The following is an 11,289-nucleotide window of genomic DNA, read 5'->3' as shown; positions in this document are numbered from 1 at the left end:
AGAGATTTAGAGTGGTATTTAGATGACCTGGGTCCTAACTCATTTTGACTAAATAGTGATGATGATGATGATAGATTGATGATGAGTTGACAGATAAAAGTTATAACACTTATTATGTGTCAGGCACTGTGCTAGTAATTTTAAACTTACTATTCACTTAACCCAAGGATAAAAACTAGTATTTTTCTCATTAAAGAAGAAGAAACTGAGACTCAGTGAGGACATACTACCTTAGTAGTAAAGTGAGGACTCAAAATCAGGTATGACTTACAACAAAACTTGAGACTCAACCATTATCTTAGAACACCCTTGTGAAATGCAGTTTCTTCATAAAATTAGGATCATTCAAGGAGCAATGTGGTGTTCAATATATTTTAGCAAGCAGAAATCTATATTATCAAAATGTTTGTAAATACTGCAAGGTGGATGTGTATAAAAATTTACATATGGAACCTCAACATGCAGAAAGTCCACCTGGGGTTCCTCGGAATCAGACCTGCTGACTCCTCACTCCTCAGCATTCCTACTTGGCTGGGAGTATGGCTCTGGTCAATCTCACATCCGGCCCAGATTTCCTCCTACTTGGCCTGATGGATGACACAGTCGCCCATCCAGTGTTGTTCCTGCCCTTCCTCAGCGTCTATCTGCTCAACGCCATGGGCAACCTGAGCATGGTGGTACTGGTGAGGTCCGATGGGGCTCTGTGCTCCCCTATGTATTACCTCTTGGGTCACCTGGGCTTTGTGGATGCCTGCTTTACCACGGTCATGGTCCCCCGAATGCTGGTCAGTCTGCTCCATCCAGCTCAGGCCATATCCTTCCAAGCATGCTTTGCCCAGATGTACTTCTTTGTGGCTCTGGGCATCACCGAGAGCTACCTCCTGGCGGCCATGTCCTACGACCGCGCGGTGGCCGTCTGCCGGCCACTGCACTACACCGCGGTCATGACACCCTGGCGCTGCAGGGCGCTGGTGGGTGCGTCCTGGGCGGTGGCCCACCTGCACTCGCTGCTCCACACCCTGCTCATCTCGGCGCTCTCCTACCCCGACTCTGCTCCCGTGCGTCACTTTTTTTGTGATGCGACGGTTTTGCTGAGCTTGGCGACCTCGGACACGTCCACCGCGGAGACTGCCATCTTCTCCGAGGGCCTGGCGGTGGTGCTGACCCCACTGATTCTCGTGTCGCTTTCCTATGCGCACATCCTAGTCGCGGTGCTTCGAGTGCGGTCGGTCCGCAGGAGGCAGTCGCCGTGCCTTCTCCACCTGCGGGGCCCACCTGGTGGTGGTGTCGCTTTTCTTTGGCTCTGTCATGTCGGTATATTTCCGACCTTCATCCACCTGCTCCGCGCGTTACAACCGCCTGGCCAGCGTGGTGTATGCAGTGGTCACACCGACCTTGAACCCGTTCATCTACAGCCTTCGCAACAAAGAGGTCAAAGGCGCTCTAAAAAGGGGGCTCAGATGCCGAGGTGAGCCCCAAAAGGCGTAAGGACAAGACTGGGTTCACCAGTATTTTAGTAATAATAACAATTACCAAAAACATTTTTTTAAAAGTTTCTCAATTTTGATCCTATGATATCTTATTTTTTGTTAAATAAAAAATTAGATGAAGTAAATATGACGTGAATTATAGTGGTGGGTACATAGCAGTAGGTCCAATCCATTCAGTGTTGCCTGAGTGCTTGAACTAGACTTTAAAAATTTGGGGGCAACAAATGAAGATATGGTAAAGAAATTTGACCTGTTTGTGGAAAATGGAAAGAAGAGTGTGACACAGCAAAGAGGGGTGAAGAGGAATGTTGGCAAGCAGGGGAGGTCTGAGAAGGAGTTTTTTCCACATTTTTTGTTGGTGCATTAGAGTTATATATGACCATAGGGTTTATTGTTACATATTCATACATGCACACAGTATAACAGAGTAATTTGGCCAATATCACACCAGCACTTCTCCCCGCTCTCCTTACCTCCCACCCACTAGTCCTTTCCTTTTGATTTTCATGAGATTTCCACCCCATCCTCTTATTTTGCTGTTTCCTCTCTAGCTTCCACAAATGAGAGGAAAACATATGACCCTTGACCTTCATTTCACTTAACATAATGGTTTCTATTTACATTCATTTTCCTGCAAATAAGATACTTTCATTTTTCTTTACAGCTGGATAAAACTCTGTTATATATATGTAGCATGTTTTCTTTACCCATTTATCTGTTGATGGTCACCTAGGCTGGTTCCATAGTTTGTCTATTGTGAATTTTCTCTTTGAAGGGTTTTAAGGAGATTTTGGTGAATTTACTATAGTGTTATCTACAGTCCCGCAGACTCCTCCCTGGGAAACTTCAATAAAGATCTAGTTATTTTTAAAGTGTTTTAAATTTAAAAATTACCCCCTATGTACTACATCAACAATTTTCATTGTGGAGATTCAAAAATAAAGATAAAGATAAAAATTCTGCTTTACCTACTCAAATCAACCTACACTGTCATCCAAGTTGTCCCTTCAATCCCTTGCAGCCTCTTATTTTGAAACATAAATAGTATCTTCCACTATATACTATTTTGCAATTTCCTCTTTTTTTGCATAAAACAAGACCTCTAAGAGATCTTGTTGCTGCAAATAGAATGTATTCAATTTTAATCTCAGCTACAGAGTTCTAGATCCTATAGATCTTCTGTGGATTATTTAATCATTTCCTTATCAATGAGTATTGTAATAAGTATTTAAAACTGTTTTTCCAATTTTCTATTGGAAAAGATGTAATGGACATTCTTACAAAAAAATAAATAAAGGTCAACATTTAGTGAGGAACTGATTATGACAAGCACAGTCCTAAGTGTTTCCTGCATATGTTTCAATCCACAGAGGTTTTCCTGAGGAAGGCACCATTTCTTCCCCATAGTACAAGAGTGAAAACACACTGAGAGAAACCAAGTAATTGTCCTAACGTCCTCAGTCTAAGTCTTTTAGCCTTAATTTCTAGTCTATTTGATCTTTTTCATCATATTGAGAAGCTTTTAATAATATATAAATTCTTGGAGTATAATTACGGCCAACTTTTTATTTTATTTTATTCAATTTAATTGTTTCTATTTCTTTTTTTCTTTTTAAATTTTTTGATCAGCATGCATTAGCTTTACATATTAATGGAGATTAGTGTGACGTTTCAATGCATGCATACAGTATGCACTGACTAAGGCCACCCCTTCCCACTCTTAATTATTGAATTCCTTCATTTGCTCTTCACTTGGCTCCATTTCTAAGTGTTCTTTATTTATGCCTTTTCTCTGCTTTGTCTTGTTTTGCATGTTGAAGTTTTCCCTGTTAGGTTAATCTTTTCAAAGAATATTTAGCTTAACTGATGCTAATTCTATTGTTTTTTTTTTTTTTTTTTTGGTTTTCAGCACCATTGATTTTTTGGTTTTCATAGTTAGTAATCCCTTCCTCTTATTTTCTCCATGTTCTCCATGGTACTTTTTCTATATTCTTGAGGTTTATGTATCATCTTGACTTTAGGAGAGGGGTGTCTCTGCTGATGCCATTTTTGGATGTGACATCTCTTAGCATGGACAATCCAGGGCTGTTCTTTGGGGGATGGAGCTGAAGGCCTTCTGGGTCTCACTAGTCCTGCTGATCCTCCTGGAGTAGTAGTTATATTTTATGTATAACTACGTGGCTTGGACTGCCTCTAATGTGTGGATGGCATAAATCCTAAATCAACATGAGGGCATTTGTCCTGATTCTTAGGAGGAAGTGTTTCCTTCCCCTTCATTCCTCAGACAAAGAGGTGAGCTTCCTTCTCATCTCTTGATGTTAGATAGGAAGTTTTAGGAGAATAATCTCATTGAATTTTCAGTCTTGGAAGTTCAGACTCTGTGTGTTCTTCCAAATCTAGTCTCCAGTCCTATGTATCTCGTAAGTTCATGTCCTCTGCCCTGTAACACTCGGGCTGCCAGGATCTTACAAGTGGCAGCCATGCCCAAGGCTCCATGCAGTGTTGGCTTCTGAGCCCACCATCCCTCAACCAGTTTCCTCCTTCCTGGATCCTGGAGGTGTCCTGTCCTTTTGGCCAGCCCAGACATGCAGTTTCATGTGTGTAGTTCCTAGAAGCAGAGGATTTTCAGGGTTGCTATTTCAGTTTTTCAAGAACCTGAAACACTTGCTGGAGCTTCTGAAGCAGAGTCTCCATGTCTGCCTTGGTGGACTAGAGGCTGCTTTGTGTGTGTGGAGCATCTTCATCATTGATTAAGTCAAGTCTTACTCTGTAAAAACTGAGTCGGCTTGCTGGGTGCTTGTAGTCCCAGCAATTTGAGGAGGCTGAAGCAGTTCTAGGCCAGACTCAGCAACTTAGCGAGACTCTGTCTCAAAATATAATAAAAAGGGCTGAGGGTGTAGCTCAGTGGTAGAATCCCCTGGGCTCAATCCCCATTACCAGAAAAAAAATTACATAAAAGTTTAAAAGATAAATCAAGCATCAACAAGACACATGACTGTGCAAGAACAATCATGTGGTAGAACTGCTGTCATTCCCATTTTATTAACAAGACAAACGAGGACTCTTGCCTAAAGATACAGGACAAAGAAGTGGTCGCCTGCCGTAGACTCTGAGCCCTCCTCCCTCCTCTCTGACCTCATTCCCAATACCCATGGAGGGTGATCACAGCCAGACTGTCAGGATATGTGTCAGTGTGCTGAACACCAGCCCTGCAGAGCCGTCCACAGGTGAATAGCCACAAGTACGGACACTGGAACTCAGTGGGTTCCATGTGGTCTCTGGCTTACATCCCCTTCATGCCCAGGAGCCAGAAGAGTACTCCACCTTTCAGACCTGAGCTGGCCAAGGTTGAGTCACTTGGGTGGGCTTCAGAGGCAGTCCCCATGCACTCCTGCAGCAGGCCTGGGAAAAGCTGCACAGGTCTCAGCAAGAAACACGAATGAACAGAGCCTGGGATGAAGCCCAAGTTAGAATGGCAGTGACACTTGGTTCTGTCACCAGATGTGGTCACTGCACAGTGGCTGACAGGAGAGGTATGCAGGCCTCTGAGGGCTCAGAAAATGGAAGCCACTAACAGGACTAACACTTGTCCAAAGGTGGACGACAACATGGGCCACCAGCCTGGGAGAGGGCCACGCTTACCCCCCACACACAGGCTCCAGCCACCATGACATTAAGATGCAGTGTCCTCCTGGCAGAATAAGGTGACTATGTTATATGTCTTTATGACACCCCCTCTGAGGAGCCCTTCCCAAGGCTGCACCAATTTTCACACCTGATGCAGCCGCCAAGTGAAGCGGTCAGGGTCTCTGAGTTGGGTCCCGCATCCACACCCTGCCTCCTCCTCCCAGCAAGGCTCGGTTTTATGACTAAAATTAAGTTTTTATCCACTTCCTGTAAGAGACCACTTATGGAGCTGGCTTCTTCAGATGCCCCTTTCAGGACACAGGGAGCCCATTAGGGGCTCCCCGGGCTTCCCATCACCCAGCCTGCGCCCAACACCACTCCCCTGTCTCTGCCAGGAGCATCAGCCTCCCTCACCCATCCCCAGCTCTGTGCCTTACCCCTCCTCAGCCTGCACTGTCTTCCTGCACTCTGGCTGGGGAGTCTGCTGAGTCACCGCTCTGAGGTCCAGAAGACACTGGCCGGTCACTGTGCAGACCCTAGTGCTGGGGTACGGGTTGGGGGATTACTGGTGAAATCTGCCCCCTTCTCTTCTACCAAGTGACCCTTCATAGTTTCCAAAGAAATCCCAGGTGTTGTAGAAAGCTGTTGTAGATGACTATGATGGGCAGACCATCAGCTGGCACTTTTTAATTAATTAATTAATTAATTTTAATTAGGACTATATAATAGCAGAATGCATTTTGATTCATAGTACACAATTGAAACCCAAATTTTCATTTCTCTATTGTACATGATATAATGTCGTACCGTATGTGCTGTCATACAAGTACCTAGGGTAATAATGTCCATCTCATTCTGCAGTCTTTCCTGCCTCCATATTCCCTCCCTTTCCCTCCTTTCCCTTTGCCCAAAGTTCCTCCATTTTTCCCATGTCCCCCTGCCCCGTTATGGATTAGCATCCACTTATCATAAAGAACATTTGGCCTTTGTTTTTTTGGGATTGGCTTACTTTGCTTAGCATGATATTCTCCAGCTTCATCCATTTACCTGCAAGTGTTGTTAATTTTATTCTCTTTTAATGCCAAGTAATATTCCATTGTGTATATATACCACAATTTCTTTATCCATTATTTATCTACTGAAGAATATCTAAGTTGGTTCCATAGTTTAGCTATTATGATTTGAGCTGCTATAAACATTGATATGGCTGCATTAATATAGCATGCTGATTTTAGGTCCTTTGGGTAGACCAAGGAGTGGGATAGATAAATAAAATGGTGGTTCCATTCCAACTTTTCTAAGGAATCTCCATACTGCTTTCCAGATAGGGTGCACCAATTTGTAGTCCCACCAGCAACATATGAGTGTGCCTTTTTTTTTTTCTGGGAATTTCTTTTTTTTTTTATTGTTGGTTGATGAGTGTGCCTTTGCCCCGCATCCTCACCAACACTTGTTGTTGTATTCTTGATAACTGTCATTCTGGCTGGCAGGAGATGAAATCTCAGAGTAGTTTGATTTGCATTTCTCTAATTGCTAGAGATGTTGAATGTTTTTTCATATATTTTTGATAGATTGTATATCTTCTTCTGAGAAGTGTCTGTTCAGCTGGCACTTTTATTGGATCGACTCCATACATAGCTGAAAAAACTAACTTCCTCCTGCTTCAACAGTCAGAACCTATGATACATAATACCAGCTCTTCTGTTGTATCAGCTGACGGCAAGGTCACCCCAGTCTCCAGCAGGCTGCCTCCTGGAAGTTACTTCTTTGTCCACCAGCAAGAGATGGTCCCTAAAGTGCAGGGCTCTTGATAACTGCCCAGATGCCTCTACTTTAGAGATACTGTTTCTGGAAGATGTACATATTTGCAGGGGAAAAGTTTGACTTGAGTCTCAAAAGAGATGTTGGACTCAGACTTTTGGGCAATGCTGGGACTATTTAGACTATGGGGACTCTTGGAAATGGACTGAATGTGTTTTGTATTGGGAAGTTGGCATGAGCTTCTGGGTGTCAGAGCAGAATGTTATGATTTAGATAGGAGATGTCTCCCAAAAGCTTAAGTATAAAATGATGAAAGAATTTTCAGAGTTGAAATGGTTAAATGGTGAGAGTTGTGACCCATTCAGTGGATTCATCCACTCATATGGATTAACTGAGCAGTAACTCTGGGCAGATAGGATTCCTTGAATGAGGTAGGTCACTGGGGGCATGCCTTTGGGGTTTATATTTTTTCTCTGGTGAAATGAGCTCTCTCTGCTTCTGACTGCCATGTCGAGCTGCATTCCTCTGCCACACCTTAAGCCATGAGATTCTGCCTCACTGTCAGCCCAGAGGGATGGAGTCAGCTGGTCAGAGAATTAACCTCTGAAAACATGAACCAAAATAAACTTTTCTTCCTATAAGGTGTTCCTGTCAGATCTTTTAGTGACAGTGATACAAAAGCTAAATAAAACATAAGGTATTATCATTATTTTGTAAATGAAACAATGGTAGTGTTTGTGCATTTTGGGGGGAGTACCAGGGGTTGAACTCAGGGACACTTGACCACTGAGCCACCTCCCCAGACCTATTTTGTATTTTATTTAGGACAAAGTCTCACTTAGCTGCTTAGTACCTCACTTTTTTTGCTGAGGCTGGCAAGTTCAATCGTGATCCACCTGTCTCAGTCCCTTGGGCTGCTGGGATTACAGGTGTGTTTGTGCATCTTAAAAAGTTATTATCTTTCAGGATGAAAATGGATAATGGATAAAAGGCTAATTGAAACAAGATTGGCATGTAGTGATAATTTCAGTATATTACTTGGCCATACTTTTGCATACATTTAAAATTTTGTCATGATAATTTAAAATTTGATTACAACTTTTGCTTCTATTTGTGGATTTTTTAAAAGATCAGGCTTTTCTAACACCATATCATTAGCAAATTATTCCTTTTCAGTTTTCTTTTTTAAATAGGTAATACCAGTAGGAAATTCAAGTCTATATCTCTCACAATGCTTTTGTGTGTGTGTGTGTGTGTGTGTGTGTGTGTGCGTGTGTGCGTGCATTCGAGCTCGCCCGCAAGGGGTACTAAACTCAGTGGCTCTCACATGCTAGGCAAGTGCTCTGCCACTGAGTTTCTACTCAAAATACTTTTTATTTTCAGACAGGGTATCACTAAGTTGCCTACGAGCCTCAAATTTGTGATCCTCCTGTGTCAGCCTTCTGAGTAGCTGGGATCACAGGTGTGTGGGTACCACAATGCTTTTTCTCCCCCTGAATGCATGAACTATCTGCTTAATACTTTTATGCCTAAGCAGCAACATTGTAACACCTGTAAATGTTATGATGACCTTATAGACACACACCTGGGGAAACTACCTGTTCAAAGACAGAGGCCATAGGGAGGTTGGATATGAATGAGCCTAAGACTTCTTCATATGCCCCCAGCAGAGTAGAAGGATGGATTAAGGCTAATTTATAGTCAAGTAGGGGTTTTGCTCATACCATTGGATTGGGTGATCTGTAAATACTCAGCACCGTAGTAGCTGGTAGTGAGAAGACAGTACAGCATAAGTGGGCATAAACCCACCATAGATTTGAATCTCAGTCAAGCAATGACTAACTGTGATCTTGCCAGAATTTACACATACAATCCCCCATATAATGGGGCACTATTGAGTTTTAAATAGCACATGTGGAGTGTGAGGAAAGTGTTTCCTGAGTAGGTCTTGCTGTTCAGTCCTTGCATGTCTTCAAGGAACCTAGAACCATGACTGACATTTGGCCAACCCCTGGTAATGTGGCCCTCAGAGTGTTCTTATGTTAGTGGTTGATCATGATGTTTTGTAAACCTGGATCAATGGGCCATGTCATTTCAGCCTGTCAGGATTGTTTTGCACATACATCAGCATACTTGATGTATGTCTGGTTTCATCATTGAAATCCTAAGTTTCAGTGGTTGTGACTGTCATGTAGCATGGTGTCTCTAGTGATTGGCTCTCTATAAAAGCCTCAGACCCCAAAACCTGAACAGTTTTCTCTGTGCAGAGACATTCTGCACATGTCCATAGTTTATTGCTAAAGAGAAAGCCTGTCCTATATGGCTCCAGATGGGGAAGTGGTCAAAAGCCTGTGCCTGGCTTCTCTGGATTCCTCCTGATATATATATTCCCTAATTCTCTTGGTTCCTATGCTTCTGTTCTAATAAAAATTATCCATAGTATAAAAACACATATCCTTGAGAAGATGATGTAGGAAACACCCGCTGAGATGTGAGAGGACAAGGTTTGAACCTTGCCACAGTGATATGACTAGAGCTCACCTAGTCACCCTGGAAGATTCCAGGATGGAGTCAGAAATTGCCAACAGCAAAACAAACAATAACTAGAACTAGATTTGGCAGTAAGGCAAACATCAGGTGAGTCAATTATGTCATCCAGCAGCAATAAAGCAACATGAGTGGAGCCGGCAGAAGTTTTATAAATAAATTAGTTCTAAAAGATGGTCAGATAAGGTTCATTAAGAGAAAAGAAAATTTAACAGGAAGATAGAAGAGAGTTCACAATGTTCAAAATGCAAACAGAGAGAATGCAAAATGCAGGTTATGATTATAAGGAAGGAGGAGGAAAAAGAAAATAAAGGGATAAAGAACAAAAGAATATTCTGTTAGTGGGAGAAGAAAGGAGAGAAAAAAAAAATAAAACAAAACCCTTATAACCCTCAAAAGAGAAGGCAAGTAAAAATAATGACATTAAAATGCTAAAGTGAGAGAGAGAAAAAAGAAATCTGTATATGTATATATGTCCACAAACCAATCAGCACAGCAAGAACCCTCCCCCCCACACACACAAAGTGTGTGTGTGTATGTGTGTGTGGTGGGGGAATATTCTTAATGAACAATAAAGGAATGGTCTCCACTCAGGTGGTTAATATAATTGACAAGAATGAATGGTCACACGTGGAGGGTCTGGAAGCTGCTGATGTCTGCTGGGAGTCTGGGTCTCAGGAGCCTCCCAAGAATTCTGTTTAGAGGGCCAGGGGAGCGGGTAGGCAACCCTCCACACACTCTGCTGCCCTCAAACACAGCCTTCCTGGGATGAGTCCCTGAGTGTATTCACACCTACTTGTTCAGATTCCCAACCCCCTTCCTCTGGTCACATGAGCTTCCAGACTCAAAGGGAAAGCAAGTTGGGCTCCCCTCTGTATCCCTTATTTGAATCCCCCTGGGTACAATCTCCTCTGTGCCTGTTTCACTCATGTTCTGCTGGGTACACCCTGGGCCACAAGTTAGGTACTTGCCAGGACAGTGTTTGCTTTGGTCTCCCAGTTCCACAGCACTAAGCAGCAGTGTGGCCTCCTTGAGATGGTTCAGCTGTCCAAGGCTGATTGAGAAATGGTGCAACTTTCAAACATCAGATGGCTGTGCAGGCTCTGGATCAGCTAAGTTCGGGCTGCCTTTCTGATCTACAGGACTTTCAGTGCCAAATTTGCCCATTGCATACCTGTCTGTATTCTCCCTCCCCTCTGAGGTGAACCAGCACAGCTACTGCAACTAGCCTGGTTCCAACATACTCTTCTTTGTTCAGTGCACCCTAATTTCTGAGTCTCTAAGACACTCTGATTGTCCAGTGTTGAATTTTAGTGAAATCCCTCTATCACCCACCTTGCTGAGAAACAGTACTCCCACTGCTCGAATCCTGGGTCCCAGAGCAACTGGAAATGTGGCCTTACACTACTCTGCCATCTTGAATGTCTCCACACTGGGCATTTGCATGGAGAATGTCTTCCCTAGGGGAATAATTGCTCTCTATTTAATTCCTTAATTAAGAGGTTGACAGCTCGGGCTGGGGATGTGGCTCAAGTGGTAGTGCGCTTGCTTGACATGCGTGCGGCCCAGGTTAGATCCTCAGCACCACATACCAACAAAGATGTTTTGTCCGCCGAGAACTAAAAAATAAATATTAAAAAATTCTCTCTCTCTCTCTCTCTCTCTCTCTCTCTCTCTCTCTCTCTCTCTCTCTCTCTCTCTCTCTCTCTCTCCCTTAAAAAAAAAGGTTGACAGCTCATACTGTGAGCACTTGGCAGATACTGACTGATCATCCCAGGCTCTTGAGAGGCAGGCAGGTCATTTATCTTCTCTGCTTAGAAGAGAAATTAGGGAACTTGCCCAGGCTGCAGTAAGGAGATCCAGT

At 43.2% G+C, this 11,289-nt stretch overlaps 1 pseudogene; it reads left to right on the top strand.

Moving 5' to 3' along the window:
• The first annotated feature begins 539 nt into the window (after positions 1-539).
• On the top strand, positions 540-1,488 carry LOC144255729 (olfactory receptor 1L4-like; annotated as a pseudogene).
• The last annotated feature ends 9,801 nt before the right edge of the window (positions 1,489-11,289 follow it).

Source organism: Urocitellus parryii, chromosome 7 (assembly GCF_045843805.1).
Source record: "Urocitellus parryii isolate mUroPar1 chromosome 7, mUroPar1.hap1, whole genome shotgun sequence".
NCBI classification, from domain to species: domain Eukaryota; kingdom Metazoa; phylum Chordata; class Mammalia; order Rodentia; family Sciuridae; genus Urocitellus; species Urocitellus parryii.
This window is presented reverse-complemented; position numbering and strand designations above follow the sequence as displayed.